Here is a 22,219-nt window from a genome sequence, read left to right on the forward strand (position 1 = left end):
CAAGACATACCCTAACAGACTGAAAGGTCGAGTGGCCCTTTAACACCTCTGCAGTTATAAGAGAAAAATGAGGGTTAGTAGTCCTCAAAGGAAACTTGCACAACACTTCGAAAAGAGGTCTGCGCACTTACATTCGTAACTCTGCTAGACACTAAAAATAATCAACTGAGCAGACACACTGGATTTATGGCTAACCTCCTGTTTGTTGAAAGACTGAAGAGGTGTTAACGGGGGGGAGGGGGGGGAGGCATTCTGAATGGTTCCTTAGAATATGTGCTTATTGCTTATGCTAAACAATCTGTTCCATCTTGCATTTGGCTCATGCTCAAGTGTGCTGACTTCTCTCAGGTCTGCTCACCATGCTTGTCACACAGGAAATTAAATTTAAATTTTCCTGAGGCTTTTCCTGCTCACCTGCAGAGCAGTAGAGTTGAAAGTTGTGGCCAGAGTGGTCACCGTAGGGCACTGTGGGACACTTCCCAGAGCCTAAGAACATCGACTACCAAAGCACTGCATCTGCACTATCTGCAAATACCTTTTATTAGCCCAACTTTCATTGGTGAGAGCAACAAGTCTCACAGAGTTCCTGTTCAAGTCTGTGAAAGGTAGCCTAAGGCCTGGTCTACACTGGGAGTTTAGCTCAAACTTAGCTGGGCAAATGGAGAACAATGGCTGTAATGTTGACCATGTGCCCAGCTCTGAAGGAAGCAGCAGTGCAGAAGTAAGGATGATAACAACATGCCATGTCATCCTTACTTCTGTGCTGCTGCTGGTGGCTTTGCCTTTAGAGCTGGATTCTTGATCAGGAAGGTAACTCTCATACAATAACCTTGCCCCACCCAACTTCTGAGACAGGCCCCCTACAATTACACCACAACATTTCAGATTTAAATAGCTGACATCATAACATTTACAATAAAAAAACCAAAACAATGATGATGAAATTGACCAAAATGGACCGTGAAATAGGTAGGGTCCTATCATAACATTACTATATTGTCTCTGTGACAGAAATGAACTTGCTAACTTATGAAAAGGATGGAGACAACTAAAGCACATTAAAAAGCTATTCATGAAGCATCTTAATTTTACCCAAACAGATTAAGCATAGATTTAAAACAAAATATAAGTGAAAGGACAAGCCTATGCGTATATTCAGTTGGGTTTAATGGAAGCTGTTAATATTCATCTGAAGACTAAAGTAGCCACAAAGTTCCTGTATATATTACTCTGGAGTGCAGAGCTCATCAAGGAATAAATTTATCTTAATTTGAATAGATAGGAAATCTTGGTTATTCAAAGCTACTTACATTCAGTTTTAAAAAATTCAGGTAACTTCCTAGATGTCTGACATTTCTGGTTGGGAATATAAATGTTGAAAGTACACCCAGGAAACTAATCTAAAGAGCTGAGTTTCTCTCCTGTCCATATTTTTCACTTAAAACAACAAGGGAAGGATAATTTTTAAAACGGAGCGAGGGACTTGCTCTCCAGAGGTTTTCTGCCCTTTCAATCTCCTTGACCTGGGGCTGGAGCAGATCTGAACTATACTCAACTCAAAAGGTGTTCGTAATGACAATATGGCCCCTATATCTCAAAGGATACAGCTACAGTAAAATAATATGAGTCTGCTAGTCTCATGTCCCAGATCAACTGACTCAAGCACATGCTACACAGTGAAAGATAGTGTTGACGTTCCCTCTCACCAAAGCTCTAATTCCTAGCAAGGGGGTTGATCTCCAAGTCCAAGCAGCTATTTTTACATTACTATTTTGAGCCCAGAAACATTTCTTGACCTGGTCTGTGAGGCTAATTGGTGAGGGGAGGGAAGCGGGAGATTTTTGTAGCAGTACCTTACCACATACCAGGGGTGGATGAGAGTTTTGTGGGGCCTATTGAAGCAAAGGGTCTGGGGCAACACTTTTCAACTTTTCAATTTCGCGCATGTGCCATGGCCACAGCTGACAGGTAGTAGCGCGTGTGCAAGGCCTATTGAAGCACAGGGCCTGGGGCAGTTGCCCCTCTCACCACACACAGCATTAGAGGACAGATGAGACCTAACAAAATAAAGCCATATTGAACAGTTTCCATTTAATCTCAGCCCTTGAAAGGAACAATTTAACAGTTCAGCTGAAATACACAGACAAAGAGCTAGGATTTGGAATTAGTATAAGCAATATCTCTACATAAGATCACCGCTTTTTATCTTTCACTACATAAACTTTTCTATCAATGAGATCAGCTACAAACTAGAAGCTCATTAGTGAATGCAGTAGACAAATACTGACCACTTTTACCTCATGCTATAAATTAGCAAACAAATTCAACACTCATCTGAAGAAGTGGGTTTTGCCCACAAAAGTTCATGATACTATATATAGGTTGGACTTTTGTGGTCCAGCATCCACAGGACCTGGCCAGTCCTGAACGAGGGAATTTGCTGTACCAGCCGAGGTCTCCTGCTACCCGCTTCCCAGACCACCTCCTCCCGCTCTTTCTCCCCCCGTTGCTGGCCTCAGCTGGCCCCTTCCCCACATGGGCTGCCATGCTGCTACAGTCCCGCTACCTCAACTGCTGTGTCTCCAGCCCTGGTCCTGCTACAGCAGCTGTCGTGTCCCTCAACACTTCTACTGGGACTGCTGTGGCCCCTGCTGCACTACCAGGGCTCTAGCTCTGGGCCCAGCCCTAGCCCCAGTCCCACTTGGCTCTGAGATGCCAACCCTCTTGCCACTGGGGCTCCCAGCCAGGACTCCCTGATTCAGAGACACCCATAGTCCTGCTGAACCACAGATGTTGCTGGATCAGGAAGCCCCGGTTTGGGGATGTCCAACCTGTAATATGTAAGACTATTCATTGTCATATGATATAACACTTTAAATAAACAAGACTCTTTCCTTTCACTATTTCTTAAAATTGCACATGAATTAACAGTTTGAAAAATATTTGTTTTTGTCACTTTCAGCCTGTCAAAATAGGCACCCACAAATCCTGATCTTAGATTCACGTACTACTCTCCGACTAATATCAACAGAATTGACATGATAGTCTCTTCTTCATGCACAAGTCTAGCCCCCATGCTCAGTTGCCATGCTACAGTTACTCTTCCAAGTGGGTAAAAGTGCAGTCTGTCATGGATTCAACCATTATATTAATTTAATAAATAACCTGCCTTGAAACCTTGTTTAATGACACTTACAATTGAATCAACACTGAAAACAACCTGTGCAGAGATGAAATAAAACACACTGTATAACCAACTGCTAAGGAAAATTACAAGTTACATAGTCACACTTCTCTAATTATCTTTTTCTGGCAGCATAGAAAACTAATTGGGTACAGCACTGATAACCCTCAATGCTCTCGGTCTGAGAGCATCCAAAAGTAAACACAAATGACAGTTCTGCTAGGCTTTGAATCATCTTGTATGCTGAACACACTGAATGCTTCAGAGGAAGGTGGGAAAATGCAACAGAGGACATGTGTGGCCTGCAACATAGCATGTATAATGCCTTGCTGAGCTATTTGGTGGCTATTTAATGCACCAAAAAGAGACAGTTGGCCTTGTCATTATGGGACTTTCCATTTAAGCATCCAATCAAATCATTGCTTAAATTTAGTCTCAGTAATACTTCTACTCCCTCATCAGCCCGTCTTCCATGTTGCATGGGGACTTCAGGGGAAATTCTGCTGTAATCAAGCCACTGATATTCTTGCACTCTGCTGAAGTCAATTAAATTTTATAAGCAAAGAGCATTGCCCATATTAATATCTTTCTGTGCATGTGTAAATAGCACCATTCAGATAGAGCTGACACCTAGCCTATCTAGGTTTAGGCATCAGCTGAGCATTGACAAATTCATAGCTGGAAACCAGAGCAGTTCATTTGCATGTTTCTATTGTCTACAATATGTTAGACTTGTACAGATTTGTTTTAGGGTTTAGTCTACAAAAATGCTTGGAAACTGTTGCATAGGTGAATCTGACTTATAACGTCTGTATTATATGCTATATGGTAATCTTGCACAGGTTTACATTACAGACTTATATGGATATAACTACATCCCTCAGAAGTGTGAAAAATCCTGCCCCTGGAGCAATATGGTTATACAGACCTAACCCTCCCTTTCCCCCACAGCATAGACAATGCTGTGTTGATGGAGAAGCTTCTCCTGTGGACATTGCTACTGTGCCTTGAGGAGGTGGATTAGCCATGTAGAGGGTGGAAACTCTCTCATCAGTGTAGTAGAACCTTTGGCAATATAGGGTCAGATCAATGGCTCATCTGCCCTAGTATCCCATCTTCCAACCGGGGCCAGGGTCAGGAAACAAACAGAACAGGATATTGAGTGATCCATCATATCACCAACTCCCAGCTTCTTGAAAACAGAGGCTAGGGCCACAGTCCATCCTGGCTCATAGACTAATGAAGGATAGGCATTTATGGACCTATCTAGTTCTTTCCTGAGCTGTGTTATACTTTTGGCCTTCATAACATACTTGGTGACAAGTTCCACAGGTTAGTTGTGTGAGAAGTACTTCTGTTTGTTTTAAACCTGCTGCTTATTAATTTCATTGGGGTTGACCCATAATTCTTGTGTTACTAGAAGGAGTAAATAGCATTTCCTTATTCATCTTCTCCACATCTTCTTGGTCATCTCTTTTCCGCCTTTTAATCTTCCCTCAAACAGAAACTGTTTCATACCCCTACGCATTTTTGTTTCCCTTTTCTGAACATTTTCCAATTGCAATTTATCTTTTTACCAAGATGGGGTGACCAGATCTGCCCACAGTATTCAACTTGTGGATGTAAAATGGATTTACATAGAGGCATTATGATATTTTCTGCCTTATCTATCACTTTCCTAAAGCTTGCTAACATTGTTAGCTTTTATGACTGCTGATGTATAGTGAGTGAATGTGTACAAAGAACTAGCCCCAATGACTGCAAGGTCTTTCTTGGGGGTTAACAGCTAAGTTAGACTTCATCATTTTGACTGTATAGTTGGGATTATGTTTTCCAATTGTGTTTTGCAATTTAGCATTTATCATACTCAATATTATTTGCCATGTTGTTGCTCAGTCTCCCTGTTTTGTGAGATCCCTTTGTAACTATTCACAGTCTGCTTTGGACTGAACAGTCTGGAGTAATTTTGTATCATCTGCAAATGTGGGTAAAATTTGGTAATTGATAAAGAAAAGAACCTGCTATTCCCCCCTTTCCCAAACCTACTCCTGAAAATAGAGCGTTTGTTGCATATACACATGTAAATCTATATGCAAACATATGAAAATAGCCTCTTTCACACTGACGGGCATGAATACAAAGATTAAAGCAAGACTACACAACACACAGGCCCCATTTAAGTCAGTTTTGCTGCTATTAATAAAATGGAATATTTACCCAATTTCCATCCATGTGACAGCATTTTTAATGAGCAATGGCAGTCCAGGAATTGAACTACTAAAACGCATATCAACAAAAGACCATTATATTGACTGGCCGTTGTGGAGCATATTCCTAGTGGAGGCAATGTTCAAAGGATACCACCCACAGGCTGGGCCGTGGGCTGCATGTTGAGTAGCCCTGCTCTGGGGTTGGGGGGGAAGGAGGTGGAGGGGAAAAATTAGCCCTCACACTTTTAGTCATTCATAAAAAAAAGGTCACCTTTTGATTTGGGAAGACCCTGCAAGATTCATCTCAGAAGAAGTGGAATATTGAATTATGATATCGTTAATCAATAATGAATTGATTAATGTGATGTATTTAAAAATGAAAAGGATAAAGCTGTTGCTAAATTATTTAAGCTTAATTACGAGCGTACATGCAAGTATAGACCGCTTTTATTTTATTTCTTTACTCAAAGGCTTGGTCCGCTTTCAGTAATAGAAAAATAAAATAAAGCATGTCAAATGAGGATGAAATTGAAATCCTTCTCACTTATTTAATCCAGCCCTACTTCTAGATGCAGCTGTGACCTTGATGTTGCATCTCTTCCACTGAGGATGCAGACACCCTCCCACCCCCCACCCCTTTCAGTCCTAACAACTTTCTGTTCAGTTCAGGAGATGTATGATGGGAGTCCCAGGCGCACACACAAAAAAGTAATTTGATCATTATTAAAATTTAATGTTAAGGTGGTTGGGTTTGCACATAGACAGAGCTGTGAGCCATCATCAGCTTAGCACTACAAGGAATGGTCCCAAACAGGCTATTCATTCTGAGAAAGTGACAGGTACATTTATTAAGTTGTCTCAAACCTATAAATCAGATTTGTACTCTAAAGAAATTTCTGTATGATTGATATATAAATATATTATAACAGGAGCAGTAATGACAACCACAATTAAGGTCACAGAGTGTTTCTATTCTAACTCCATATTTTGAGCCACTCACAGCTTTCCAATTTATTTTCATTTGCAGCTGAAATGTTCCTGGCTGAGCATCTGCTTCATTGTGATTATAGTCAGATACATTTAGAAAGTCTGAGAAGGAACAGTTCAGCTGTATGAGTAGGAGTGTAAAAAATAAGCACAATTTACCAATTATGAAAAATTCTTCCAATGATCCTCTAAACAGCTGTAGTGTTGGAGCAGCATGTATTGTAAAGATGAAATACAAAAAAGAAATAGCCCCCACTGAAGAGAAATACATTTGTGCCCTGGTACAGACATTTCCCGTACAAAAACACAAACTTAAGTAGAAGCTTTTGTCAGACTCCTCTCTAGTGTATAAATCAAGATAGTACAAAAATTGAGACAAACACAGACATTACAGTTCTTGCAGCCTTTTGTACATTGATCTGACTTACTGTATTTTAGCCAAGGCACAACATTTGGGAGAATTGTATTTTACCACCAGATCAAGTGGTAAGAATTTCTCTTACTGCAGGAATACCTTTGTTTAACCTTGTGCCACACGATACATATCATGCTGACATTTCCAAAGGAGTGGTATGGGAACGCCAATTCAATTAAGGTATCTGGGTCTCAGTTATACATGCAGTAAAGATTATCCTAGTAACCGGGATGGTGCAGGAGAGGGTAGATAAATGTTATAAAGTCCAAATAAGCCCTCTGAAGGGTTTTGGTGGAGCTAAGAAGTTCAGCCATAATATTATGATCCATGGAAACAAAAGGTCAGCTTAGATAACTGTATCACACCCAGACCAATCCTCCAGTCCTCAGACACACACTGGAAGCCAGTAGGCAAAGCTTTTTAGGACAAGTTTCTCTGAAAAGGCTTTTTCTCTGTCATGGTCAGGAGGGCTTTATGATCATTTTGCATCCCTCCATGTAGTAACTGTGGTTCATTGGGTCTGACAAATGCTATTTGGACTTCATCAAGAAGAGTTTCACCCATTCTTACAAAGTGTTTATACAAATTGTTTTACTCAGCATTACTGTACACATGTATCCCAAATACTTATTTTTCCCTCACTTAATTTCTTCTTTCATTGTGTGGAACTGAGAGCCTCCATATTAAATATTTAGGGCCAAACTCTCTAAACAGTTACACTAGCTTGACTAAACTGACTTCAGAGTGTGGTATTCTAGAAATCCCACTTGTTTTTCCATTGCCTTTTGCAACATGGATTTTTCTGCTTATGTGCAGAATTTGGCACAGAAAGCACCTAGGTTAGTTTTGTCACGGTGACTATTTTAATAGCTGCTTTTCCACTTGCGGCTTAAAGGGCACAGTGTTCATAATTAAATTATGCCTATTATGTTATATGTAGATACATTTTTTAAAGTTAATCTAAACAGGCTTGTTTTCAAACAGCTAAGCATCATAGGAAATAAAAGCTCATTTTGCTCTAATATATACACAAGCCACATTACTTTGATTACAAATCAGAGCTTGAAAACTGGAAAGAAATTTTTTTGTTGTTCAGGCATGCAATATCCTTAGAAGCTTCTCCCCCCCCCCCCCCCCCCATGCAAACACCACCATCTACAGTTCTTTATACAAGCCCAGATGTACTACTGATAGGAGTGGTCAGGATTTTTTCCAGCACCATGTTAAAAGACGTACAGAAAAACCAGTGAAATATAGGATGACAAATGGAGCAGAGAACAGGGAAAAGGAGAAGTCAGACTGAAATAAGAAGCAGAATCAGGAAGCAAGGAAAATTCTAATAAAAACAGTGCAATAGATAAACTACAGCATATAGAGTGTACAGTGTTGTTGTAATATCTTGGGACCGGCATATCTATTTCATCCATCTTGTCTTTCCAGTTATACAAAGTACACATTTAAGGCATCCTACCATTTTGTTAAGATTGTGAGGCTGGGAGACTCCACTCCAAGCACATAGTAGATATTTCCCTATATACAGAAATGTGTGTACATCTGTAGTGCATGCATCCCACCTAGGATTATATCTCACATTCAAACCAAGACCAAGGGCAACAGATCTACAGGCTAAATAATTAGAACAATGCTGACTGTCAGTTGGAAGCATCTCTTCATGTCTTTTAAGTGTTGTCATCCCTAGGGTGACAGCAGCAGAATGAGATTTCAGGAAGAGCAGGCATGGGAGGAATGTCTATGTTCCACCTACCAGAAGGAAAGGAGTGATAATTAGGCTTTATCTACAGTAGTCCACAGAAAGAGTGGGAGAGGGCAGGGCCTCAAGGGGTGGGGTCTCAGGGAAGGGATTGCCCTGACATTTAAAGAGTGATCTTGGGTGTAAAAAGGTTGGAGACCACTTAGCTACACTCACACGTTTGTCAATCAATTTTTTTTCAGTTGAAAAGCAGAAAGTATCACTCTCTTGTCTGTTCAAAATGTGACCTACAAAAGTGTCACAGTGGACAGCAGTGAGTGGGAGAACATTCCCTGCTTGTTAGCAGTGGTTTAATTATGATAGTGGGAGATTCTCCATCCAGTACACAGCAACTACATGAAAGATCTTACAGTCATTGTGCTGCTGTAAGGTCCGTAGAGAAGACATAGCCTTAAATGTCTTGGACTAAGTTCACTCCTGATATAACTCTATCCCACAGGTTCACATACTTCAAAAATCAATAAGAACACAATGATCAGGAGAGGCATTTTCTTGTTCTTGCCATACTTCTTATGCCTTGATCAAAGAGCAGTGGAAACAACTGAGGTTTGGGTTCCATGGCTGAATTGAAATAAATGTATTTTTGTTGCCTTTGTGGGGGAGAGGGCAAGAGAAAGAGTGTTTTAGTGACCCCCCCCCCAAAAAAAAACCTACCACCATACAAACCACTTCAATTCCAGACTCAACAACACATTTTGTTCAAGTCCCCCACATGCTACTTTTTAAAAATGTGTGTTTGTGTAACATTTGAAGTGAAAAGTCACTTTGACTTGAAAAATTAAAAAATGTTCCATTTTGAAAGTGTCAAGACAACCATTTTGATTTTTTCCAGGGTTTTGCTTTATTTTTGCCAAATACATTTCTTTCAAAATATTTCCCCCAACTTCAATCTTGGGGCAAAATGCTGGCTTTGTTAAAGTTAAAAGTCAGAGGGCCCCTGTTGACATCTCTATGGGTATGTCTACGGTACAGAGAAGATCAAAACTGCCTCTGTCGATCTTCCAGGGTTCAAATTAGCAGCTCTAGTGAAGACACACTAATTCCAACTGAGAGGGGCACTCTGATTGATGCTGGTAGTCCTGCTTCCATGAGGAGTAAGGGAAGTCGAAGTGAGAGTGTTCTCCCTTTGACTTCCTGCAGTATGGACAACACCAAAAATCAAGTTAAAGTTCTTCAACTTCAGCTATGCAATTAATGTAGCTGAAGTTGCGTATCTTAATTCAACCTTATCCCATGGTTTAGACATACCTGAAGAGGGTAACAATTTCTGTTTAGCCACAGATCAGATGCAGTGGAAGCACACAATTCCTTTTAGAAAAGCATTCACAGTAATAAATTACAGGCCAGATTCTGCTCCAATTGAAGTCAACGGTAACAGGATGAGGCCTGTTGTCTGTAGGAACTGTCCCATTACATTTTCATAACTATAATTTCTTCCTATTAGTCCTAATTATACCCTAAAAACAATTTATCTCCCTCCTTGATGTTCATATTCTCCAAACCTTTGTAAATATGTCCTGTGTGCCCATAGTCATTATTCAGCCAAACTAATCTGTAGATCCCCCTCTTCTCATAAATCCATCCCTTTCAAAAGGCAGAATAAGCCTATAGCAAGCTTCTTCACACACTGATCAGCACCTAACTCTTAAAACTCCTAAAGGAGTGGGTTTGTTTGTTTAAATATGAAAATACAATAAATTAATCTAGTAAGGAATTTTCAAAGGCCACTAATTACAATTAGTAGCAGAGATCCCACTAGTTTCAATTGAACTCATGCACCTAAAATCACTAAGGGTTCATCTACACTGCACCATAATTCAAAATAAGATATGCAATTTGTGTAGCTCAAATTGTGTATCTTATTTCAATGGTATTTCAAAATAGCTTATTTCCATAATTTGGTGCAGTCTGCACAGAGACAGATTTTGAAATCAAGCACTATTCCAAAACATCCCTTACTCTTCAAGGAATGAGGTTTACAGGGACATTGGAATAGCAAGCCTTAAATAACAGGCTTGCTGTGATGACGCGGAATAGCTATTTTGGAATACTTTGGTATCCCAAAATAGTATTGCAGTGTAGACATACCTTTAGAACCAAACATTAAATCCTCCAGCCCCTTGTAATAATTTTGCTTTATGTTTATTCAGTTGTCAGGACTAGATCCATTGTGCCTTGAGTCCATAATTGAGATGCATATTGACCCCTCCAATTTCCACAATTCTTCCAGGGGATTTATACGTCAGCAAAATGTCTGTGACAGTTACACAGTGTATCGCACACTGTCCCTGTTTAGGACTAGTTTTATTCCTCCACATCCCCTCTCTCAGGCATACATGCATTCTTTGGGCTCCTCCAATTAAAGGACTAGGGTTATGTCTGAATACATGCATGGGGCCCAAATGGGGGAAGAGAGGGGTCCTTGCTATGTAGCTCTTGTTTTGTTCTCTCATACCATCAGACCGCAATAGTTTTTTAGTATAAAACTGACACAAAAAAAGTGTAATCTCTCCCTCCAGCCTTGCTTCAGATGTATCAAAGCTGTAGGTTTGGCCTGGTATAATTCCAACAATTGGAATGGAGCTATGCCGATTTACAGCAGCTGAAGAACCAGACCAAAGTCTCTTGTTCCTCTTATTATCAAGAGAAGGCCCATGACAAGTTGGTTCCTCAACATCCTCTGCACCTTTTTTGGAATGTGAGAATTCTTGACATGGATTTTCAGGTTCCCAGTGGTATATCATAACTGCAATTAGTGGCTTATTGCTCTGGCAGTACCATTACACACACCACAGGTTGGACCTCCTTGGTCCAGCACCCTTGGGACCTCACCAGTCATGGATGGGGGATTTTTCCAGACCACGAAAGGTCATTTGTGCTCCCCCCAAACGTGGCCAGCCACCATCCAGAGCCTGCCACCAGCTCCACTAGGCTGCCTGGTCCGGCTGGGCATCCCAGTTGCCCTCCTGGCCGGCAGGCCCTACACAGGACTCCCTAACCCTGAGACATCCAAGGTCTGTTACCAGAGCAGAGAGCTCCGGTTTACAGAAGTTCAACCTGTATACACAAATCAGACTACAGACCTAATGTCACCCCAGTTTTGAGTCTTTCAGGATCGTTGGCATGGAGCAAAGAGTGATGATGTGATTTTGTAACAAGGAGCTAAAACAACATTTTATCTGTCTTCCCCTACTCTGTGAAAGAAAAGCTTGATTTTGAGTTAGATGAGGAATGGCCTACTCATAATGAAGCTGTCTGTTAGAATGTGGCTCAATCATGTATAACTTACAGCTCCGCATCACAGCTAACACAGCATTAGTTACCATTGATTGTCTCCCAGCCCTCTCTCAAAGCAGTGGCTAGGAAAACACAGGGCACAGCAGCAAGTCTCCTTGGAGAGATGGTAAAGGCAAACTGAAATATCAAAACACATGTGTGCAACCAGGGAATGTGTCCTTTTAGATCCAAGCCTGTCGGATGTGGTATTTAAATTAAACTGTCATCTTCGCTGCTGCACATGCTGATGGGTTTATATGCAGCTTTAGAAAACTGTTTTCTTCAGCAGCATGAAAGCAGATGTCAAGCTACTGCAAATGGTAGTAATTTGCGAGGGGAAAAGAAAGTAGACTGTTCAAAATTATTTTATTCATTGTTAGAGTGTGCACACATAGGCACATGCATGCTTAGAGACTCAATGAAAGTGATGACAACAAGATGTTCTGTTAAACAATATCAGGTCAGTTTATATATACACCAAGAAAAAGGAAAAGGCTGCTTAAATTCCTCCCCCAAATATAACCAGCCACCATGATCTTGAGCAATCTAACACACAATGTCTACGTCTACACTACAAGGTTTTTGCACAAAAACCTGGGGAGCATCCACACCTCAAATGAGCTCTTGCACAATTAAATGGGCAGTTAAATGGCTGTAGGTAAATTTCCTTTTCTGAGGCATAACTGCTTTTAGCACTACAGCTATTGTGCAAGAAGGCAAGTGCGGATGCTCCAGAGAGGTTTCTTGCATAAGAAATCTCTATGGGAAAAAGCACGGGTGCTCTGAAGGCCATTCTGTGAATGGCCATAAGAGCTTTCTTGGATAAGAGTGTCCATGCAGTGTGGAAGCTCTCTTCTACAAAAAGAGTCTTGCAAAAGTGAGGTGCTTTGATGTGTGGATGTGCTCTTGCATAAGAAGCCTTTGCGAAAAAAACTAGCACTACAGACTTTTTCCAGAAGAACACTGTAGTGAAGATGTAGCCAATAGGTTTAGAACTAAAGTCCTAACATCCTGCTCAAAGACCACTGACTAGACCTAAAGAAATCTCATTAACTTTACTATAGTAATTGAGCTTTTAGGTTCCTTTTTAGGCCAGCAGAGAGGTGAAGATGACACCATTGCAATCTGATAAATACTATTTTGTCCAGTGCTTTACAGGATAGTTAGAAAAGATCATAATCTTATACTTCCAATGCACCCTTAAAAGCAATCATTTATCAAGTGGAGCATAAATTAGAAAATAAATGGGAAGATTTTTCTTTTAAATTCCGGTACCAGAAACAGAAATTAAACACTATTTCAGGGGTTCCCAAACTTTTTCGGTCCCCATGCCCCCTTGGCTTTAGTAAACCTTCCCATACCCCTATTCAATATGAAAGGAAATAAATTCTAGACTCTAGAATCTACAACTTTTTTCACTAACACTACTATTTTGAGAATATTTCAATTAGGATAATCTAGTTATTTACCAAATATTCCCCATATCCCCTTGACAAGCTTCTCGTACTCCCTGGGAGTATGAGTACCCCAGGTTGGGAACCCCTGCACTATTTCCTTTTCTAACTCAAATTACCATAGATGACTCCTTACCAATTTTGTTGCATGCCTTTTCTTTGCTCAATTCCTTAGTGTCCTGTATAGTGTCCAACTTCTCATCGGGTGCTAAATGATGCCAAATAAGTAAAAGGGCATGTAAGTGATATGATAGTGAATATGTGAGTAAGTGGCAAAGCTGGAATTAGAAGACAGGTGTCCAGAATCCTCCTCCATTTAAATACTAGTCTGAGTTCTGGTGAGAAAGAAGCTCAGGATTATAAAACATATTTCTAACAAAACATAATGGTTCCTTGGCAGGTGGGGGAGGACCTTATGACCAGAACAATAAAGACGTGATCTGTTGATTAGACTGAAGATGGGTCAGAATTCTATTCCTGACTCTGCTGCTGACTCACTCATTTACTTCCAGCAAGTTAGTTATCCTTAAGAGAGTCCAACTTGCATTTCCACAGCAAAGTCAAGAACAGGACTCAAGATTTGCAATGAGTTCTTTAGCTCCTTCCAATTTATTCAGTGAACTTTGCCCTTTCTTCCTGTTTGCAAATTATTGATTAATGCACCTTGATTTTTAATTCACCTCCACTCTCGAATTATAATTCCATATACTCTTTATGCAATCTTTTCTGCTTTGATGCTGTTAGCAAGCTATTCCCTTTGCTTGTTCATTATTCACTGTGTGTGACCTTAGGTCTTAAGTATGTAAATTAAACAAAGTAGAGACACAAGACTGCTAGGAAGCTGTTTATGGCTCTTTTACTCTCAAGTTTCCCCAACACTTACATGAAGTACAGCAGTCTTGGGGCTGTTCTGAGTTAGAACAATTAGATGTGGCTCCAGAGAGAATAATCTCTGCTCCACCCTCTCCCTATCTCTCCATTCCCAACATGTCCGTAACACCAGATAAAATGGGTGGCAGGTGGTGTAGGATCCAGCCTCATTAGCTTGAGGTCAGTTTAAAATTCATGTCAGCTAAGAATTCTCAGCTTGACAGCAGCAGGCAGATTTTTGTCTCCCAAAAGCCACATACATGGGCCAGATCTGGAGACTCTGGTCTACATTGTAAAAAATTTTCCCTTCCATGTTTATGCAGATGTACTCAGGATCTGCAACTCAAACTAGGTCTACACTGCTGACAGTACTGTACATCTGTGCCACTGGAAGTTTTGCTGTGTAGTCGCTTGCTCTCAGTGTGAGAGAGTTCTCCTGTCAGCATAATTAAATCATCCACAACAAGAGGTAGCTATGTCAGCAAGGCTGCTCTCCACCAACTGAGAGCTGTTCATGCTGGAACTTTTAGCGGGGAAACTTACAGTCAGGGTGTATTTTTTCCCCCACAGTCCTGACAGACAAAAGTTTTGCCAACAAAAGTGCAAGTGTAGACTAAGCCTTAGTCCCTTTTTCTTTTCTCTTGTCTTTGCTTTTCCTTGGAGGTGGTCTGATTGCTTGGTTATGGTACACAAAAACATTTTAAGTAATTTAGAAATGCAATAGTACACTGAGTGCAGACAATCTCAAAAAAGTTCAGACTTGGTTTCAATTAGAACGGACAAGAGGGCAAAGTCTTATGAAACATCAGTTCATGTGCTTGAATTCCTCTTCTCTCATTCACTGAAACTGAACAATATACTCTGTGCCAAAGTGGTTATTTGGTGGAAAGTTATAAATGGCTTTTATACAGTTCAGTTGCAAGATTAATTATGACCTATTGAACATCAACAGCTTGTTTCCAAGACAATATGTTGAGCTGAGCAAATGGATAATCTAACTAGTTTCATGTTTCTTTCTCTTTGCAATTTGCCCCCAAGCAAATGATTATCTATTTTTTTATTACTCAAAATTATTAGGCACCATTTTGGGTTTTCAGCTTGTCCGTGAACATTTCACTGTGCATCATGAATATTAGCAATTGGAGCCATGCCGTTGCCCCTTAAGACACAAAGTATGATTCCATAGTACATTCTAAGTACTGAATGATGTTCCCCGTTGCTCATAGATAGCCACTTGTGGAGCAGGAGAGTGTGCAACAGCAGCCAATAGAAAGGACGAACTCACGGCTAGCAGACATGAAGTGAAATGTGTTGTCCTATTCAAGGAATCCCAGGACAGTCCTTAACATCTTTAGCAACTGCCTCAAGTGCCCCATGATTTAAAGGGATTGGCCTTTAAGTGAAGTGGGGAGGAGGTTCTACCATGTTACAAATCAACTTAATATTCTCAAACAGAGAGCCCAATGTGTATGCCACACAAGATCCATGATAACGATGTAATACCTATACATCAGTAATGCTTTTGACTTAGTACTCCTGATTATAAAAACTCTGTAATATTAATAAAGGAGAAGTTAAATGGATTAAGAACTGACCCAATGAGAAATCAAATAGAACCATAGAACTGGAAGAGACCTCAGAAGGTCATCAAGTCCAGCCCCCTGCTCTAGGCAGGACCAATTCCAACTAAATCAACCCGAAGAGGGCTTTGTCAAGCCAAATTGTGGTGCCTCTAGGGAACTTTTCCCAAAAATGTATGCTGAACTCAATGCTATTCAATGTTTTCATCTGATAATCTTGAAGTAAATATAAATCTACTCATAAAATTTACACCAAGTAGTGGCATAATAAATAACGATGGAGAGGACAAACTGAACACAAAAAGCTATGTGTATCACTTTATAAAAGTTGTAGACATTCAAGAAGATGCATTATAATGCAGTCAAATGCAAAAAAGTATACATACAAACTGAAAGTAAGCAATACCTACAGGATGGGGGATAGCCTCCTGGGAAACTGTGACTTTGAAAAGTATTTAACAATCACTGACAAGGAATTCAACATGAGCTACCAGTGCAAGGCTGTGGCAAACACACACACACACACACACTTTTGATGATTGGGTGCAGAAACAGATGAATATCACGTAAGGGTGATTTTACCTCTCTGTCTATGGTATTGCAGCTCAACCCTAAAATACTGCAGGCTGTTCTGATGTTCACATTTTAAAAATGTTGAAAAATTGGAACAGTTGCAAAAGTGATTCCGGGGCGAGAGAAAATGCCATGTAAGTGAATGACTTGGAGCACAATCCGTTTAATTTATCAAAAAAGACTATTGAAGAGGGACTTGAGTGCAGTGTATAAGCATCATCCGCGAGTGGGGGGAGGGCTACCAGGTACTAAATAGCTCTTTAAATCATGAACCCATGGCTAGAAGCTGAAATCAGACAAACAATTTTTAACAGCTATTTTGTGTCTAACTTTGTTGATTAATCACCAAAATATACTACCGAAGGAAATAGCTTCAGATCAAGATTTGATGCTTTTTAAAAAAATACACTTTTACCAAACAAGTTGTTGGGCTCAATTCAGGGATAACTGGGTGAAATGGAATTGCCTGTAATATATGCTGAGTCTGATTAGATAATCTAATGGGTCCTTCTGGCTATAAACACAAAGATTTTTTTAGGTTTATTTATTAAGCGACAGTGGATTTCTAGCTCTACCATACCAGATAGACAACCTCTGTCTCAGTTTACAATCTAGAGGACAGATGGCAAAAGACAGAATGCAGTAGACAGCCAAAAACTTAATTAGAGACTCTGTCCTTATTACTTCAAATTCATTTATTTCATCATTTGTCACGTCTCAGAAGCAATGGATCTACTAGAGCTATTTAAGTGGTTGCCTGACATTGGCAACAACGTGCCAAACATTCTTTGTGACAAGTATCTCAGGGTGGTGTACAATTAGCCATAGCAGAATGATCAGCCCTTATGAATTATTGTAAGTCATAACTGGAGACAGACTGAGCTCCTGTAATTGTTGCAGAAAGTGAATTCCAGCCTGATAGTTATCCTGTTTCAGAGTCAATCAAGTTTATAAACAGAGCAAACCAAATAACTTAGTGCTAATATTGAGTCAATTCACCTTGACACTCTAAGGGGTTTCTGGACTTTGAAGACATTGTGTGTTTTGAGAGAATAAAACATCTCTACCAAACTATAATTAGAGTTAATAGAGAAATGGGAGACTAACCACCATCCTACTCTGCAATTCATTACAGTTCACTAAAGCCTACCTATAATGCTGGGGAATTTGTTTAGGAGAACCCAAATATATATCTGTCTATTTACAAGATATCCGCCATCTCTTATTGTCAGATTGAGCCTGGTAAGGTGTTTGGGCTAAGGACATTAAATATCGGTTACTTTACTACTCGAGTAGCCGATGTCCATCAGCTACTCGACTAGTCTATAGGCACTTCCACATTCCTCCTTTGAAATGTACAAGAGTCCCCACTGGAGCCTCAAAGGAGGAATGCAGAACTACACGTGCTACCTGGGGCCAGTAGTAAGCCCCGCTGACTCCAGGCTTTATGCCAGCTTTGAAATGTAGAAGAGTCCCCAGTGGGGGCTCTTATGCATTTCAAAGAGGAAGTGCCCTCAAGAAGCCCAGGTCAGTGGGAGACTCCGAGTCTCCTCCACTGACCCTGGGCTCCATGGTGTGCTGCCGCTGCTTTGAAATGCCAAGCTGACCGCAGATTCCACACTGCATTTCCCTAGAACCAGGGGTCAGCTGGGAACTCCCCAGCTGATCCAGGTTCCATGGAAATGCAGTGTGCAGAGCTGGGATCAGCTGGGGAGTTCCCAGCTGATCCCGGCAGCGCCATGCAGATCCTGCTTTGAACACCATGGCAGCATTTCAAAGGGGCAGCACCGGACAACTGAGACAGGGATCAGCTGTGCGGCGCTGCTGTTTTGAAGTATCCTCTCTTCCCTCCCCCCCCCCAGCCCATTTTTGCCTCTCATAAAGGCAGCAAGGGGGAGGGGGAATTGACTAGTCAACTGGACTATCGGATAAGCATTTGATTATCGGATAGTTGACTAGTCCTTACCATCCTTAGTTTGGGCCAGATTCTCTGCTGCCTTCTCTTTTCTATAGTCATTTACATCTGTGCACAGTGGGTTTAAAATGCTACCAAATTAGAATGGCAGTGATTTTCTCTCAGTCTATGCAGGCGTAAGTGACTATATAAGATTCTAGACAGTGAAGAATGGAGTCCGGTACTGAACAGACAAATCTCGCTATGATTATATTGCTTGATTGCTCTGTCTGAGACAGGTTTCTTCCAGTAACTAGAAAGCCTGACTGCTGGTGTAAGATAAACACTGCCATATTTCTTTAGTGTCCAAGAGAATTCTAATACCTGTCACACCTTATGCTCTGCAATCTGATTGCCTCTTACTTTCTTTGAAGTTAATAGTCAAGAACACTTTCTCCCCCCCCCCCTCAAAAGAACACTGTTTGAATGGGAATCGTTTCAGCATTTTAAATACAGGGTAAGGCAGGGGTAGGTAATAACTTCTAATGGGGGGGGCACTCCAAGATTTTGGTGAGTGGTCAAGGGCCACACTTTTCTATGGAGGAGATGTGGGGTCTGGGATGGAGGTTGGGTGCAGAAGGGAGCTTGGGATAGGGTACAATAGAGAGCATGGGGGTCTGAGAGGGAGTTTGGGAAAAGGAGGGGGTTTGTAGTACCCAAAACTTCCTCTTACCCCGAGTGCAGAGAAGCAGCCAGCTGCTTTGAGCCCTGGGGCTGCTCCCTGCCTGTGGGTCCAGTGGGGTGGACTGAAGGCTGGACTGAAAGGCTTGGCATGCCGCATCTGGCCCACAGGCTGTACCTTGCCCTCCCCCACTTGATCACCTTTCTAGCCTTGTGATAACCTGAGGGCTAAGACACAGCCAAATCAGGCTAATTACTCTCCAGTCTGGATGTCATCTGAGGTGACAGAAATACATCCAAAAACATCTCAATGCAAAAGATTCTTCTGCCCTCTCTTGAGCTATTCTTCAGCCTCATCCCCTTTGGACTCAATCAGGCTTGTTCCCCTCTTCCTCAGGATGGTAGTGGAATTCTGGTCCAATAACTGCTCTGGGTTCCAGCCAAGGGACACTGCATTGAACAGCTAGGGCTGCTTCTTCAGACACACAGCTGTTTTCCCCAACCTCTGCTTCACACAACCTCTCCTCAGCTGTTCAAGCCTCAGGCTTCTCCCTAACTCCTCAAACCTCCTTCTTTCTCTATTTGAGCACTAACCTCTTAGGATGACCTTTGTGCCTTGCCTCCTTTCCCAGATCCATTCAAGAGATTCTGCAGGCACACCTCAAAGGAGGAAAGGTGAAAAAAAAAGAATTCCCTTTCTCTTCTTTCCTAGGCAATCCTATACTTTGTTTATGTAGCCCTCTCAGATTCCAGCCCCCACAACTGTGGTCCATTCTTATAATTGCCTCCATATTACATTTTGGGGGAGGAGGATAGCTGACAATTTACAAGCAAGACTGAGTGTAGCTCATTTTACAGATACATTGAATCAAGGGAGTATAAAACTGATTGGGACATCAAATGGATCCTATATAAAGGAGACTAAATATGCAAATAGAATACATATATGGCAATGGAAGTATTTTGATGTCCAAAATTAGATCAATTACAGTCCTGTGGAATGATCTCTGTTGAAGAACCTTTGTTGGTGCAGGTTAAAATTGCAGGAAGAAATTGTTCTCTTTTCTGTTTATTCTTTGCAAAAATGTGATTTTTTTTTAGTTTCTAATTTGATTTACAAAACAAATACTCCCACTGCTTCAGATTCTGAATTTGTATTACAAATTAAATGCTATTTAACACCACACTGCTAACAGCTGACTGCAAAAGAACAGCCTTAAATTTACAGCTACCCCCTGCTATAACAACATAGAAACAAGCATAAAATCCAACTCAATTTAGACATATTATAAACAACAATCCTACCATTGAGACTGTGGGAGAGTCAAAAACCTGCATGGATAGGAGAGTTTTGCACAGCATGGTGGAGATATAAGACACAGCAGATCTGCTAGGAAGAATCTCCACTGACAGGGCTCTAGTATTAGCCCCCAGCCTCAGACATTCAAGATTAAAAAAAAATTAGTGAGTATTTTAGAAGAACCTAGTTGCTAGTGACTAGGGAGAGAGGTGCACTCTCAAAGCATAGGATTTTAACCACATCACCATTCATTAAGGGCTTGTTGACACATGGAATTATTCAGGAACAGTTATTTAAGTTTAGCTTAATGAATTCAGCTAAAGAAGAACATGGCCTTCTAATATTCCAAAATAAAAGCAGTCACACCTGAAATTAATCAGGAGTAGCTCTTCTACTTTCAATTCACACACCATCTTAATCCAAATTAATTTTCAAATTTAGACACTTTAAAAGGCTCATTACTAAAATATTTTGTCTATTATGATTAAAACCCCACCATTTACTTTTAGATAGTATTGGTACATTCTAAATGCTTCTCAAAATACAGCCATTATGGTTTAACTCCATGACTCTGCTCAGTTGGGGAAAAAAGGTGAACCCAAGAGAAAGGTTAAAGTACTGGGGTCTGCTTTTATAATCATAAGCACATTACCTCACTGTCTGACCTTGGCAAAGGAAATAGCCTATCAAAAGCACATTAACCAAAATCAATAACTTAACTCTGATATAACTTTTTACATGTTCAAATTACTGTATAGCTGTACCCTGGGTAACAGTAAATACTATCCTCATTATATGGATGAAAGGACAAGTTAAGACCTTTTATATTGTCCAAAAAAAAAAAAAAGTGCCCATGTAAGCAGTTGCACCCACTGCTATAGCTTTGATATTGGAGCAGGGCACTACAAAGGCCTTTGCCTCTAACTATTTACCACCACTTTGTTCCTGTAACAGCTTGTATCAGTCTGCCTCTCAGTCTCTGGCTAAGTCTCAGACCCTTTCCAGGATAAGTCATCCAGCTAAAAGTCAAAATACCACAACAAACAATCCTTTCACCCCTCTCAGACTATTCCTCAATGAATTTTCTGGACTCAATTCTCAAACCAGCCCTGAGACTCAATAATCTTTCTGTTGGGGCTTTTCTACCCATTTTCTGGGGCTCATAGGAAAACTCAAACCCACCCTCTACTCTGAGGTCCAACCAAGGGATACTATATTAAGCAGCTGGGTCTGGTTCATTAGACATATTTCTATTGGCCATTTTGTGCCTCCAAAACCCTTCTGCAGTTTCCCAGAACCTGTGGTTAATACAGCCTCCCCTCTGTTCCCAGACCTCCTAGGCTTCTAACTAGGTTCTCCTTGGGCCTTACCCCCTCCCCAGAGACCATCACAGGAACTCCATTCTTTTGATCATCTTCAACTTACCTTCTCTAAGCCAGGTACTCTTCTCTCTAGGGTCTCCTCTTACTGACTGAATTTGCCTCCCTCTCCCTCACTTTCCACAGTTGAGCTCACTAATTGTAATTGAGTCCTGATCAGGATTTGTTGGAGTTTACAGCTAGGCCACAGCAGGGAGCTGCAGAACTCCATTTAAAGTGTAAAGGTACCCAAAGGCTGAGTCTAGACTGGAAATTTCTTCCGCAAAAGCAACTGCTTTTGCGCAAAAACTTGCCAGCTGTCTACACTGGCCGCTTGATTTTGCGCAAAAGCACTGACGTTCTACTGTCTGAAATTAGTGCTCTTGCGCAAATGCTTTGACGTTCCCATTCAGGCAAAAGCCCTTTTCTGGAAATGTATTTGAACAAGAGGGCCGGTATAGACAGCTAAAAACTGTTTTGTGCAAAAAAGCCCCAATGGCGAAAATGGCTATCGAGGCTTTCTTGTACAAAACCGCGTCTAGATTGGCACGGATGCTTTTCTGCAAAAAGTGCTTTTGTAGAAACGTGTCTGTGCCAATCTAGATGCTCTTTTCCGCAAATGCTTTTAACGGAAAAACTTTTCCGTTAAAGGCATTTGCTGAAAAT

The 22,219-nt window shown here is 40.9% G+C and overlaps 1 long non-coding RNA gene across 1 annotated transcript; it reads right to left on the reverse strand.

Moving 5' to 3' along the window:
• Window positions 1-6,135: 6,135 nt before the first annotated feature.
• Window positions 6,136-21,719, reverse strand: LOC142828996 (uncharacterized). The gene is made up of 3 exons (XR_012903208.1): window positions 21,621-21,719; window positions 13,434-13,505; window positions 6,136-8,557 (listed from the first exon to the last, which is right to left on the reverse strand). It is a non-coding gene; the product is annotated as an uncharacterized LOC142828996 (long non-coding RNA).
• Window positions 21,720-22,219: the final 500 nt, after the last annotated feature.

This window comes from Pelodiscus sinensis, chromosome 4, assembly GCF_049634645.1.
Source record: "Pelodiscus sinensis isolate JC-2024 chromosome 4, ASM4963464v1, whole genome shotgun sequence".
In the NCBI taxonomy this organism is placed as follows: domain Eukaryota; kingdom Metazoa; phylum Chordata; order Testudines; family Trionychidae; genus Pelodiscus; species Pelodiscus sinensis.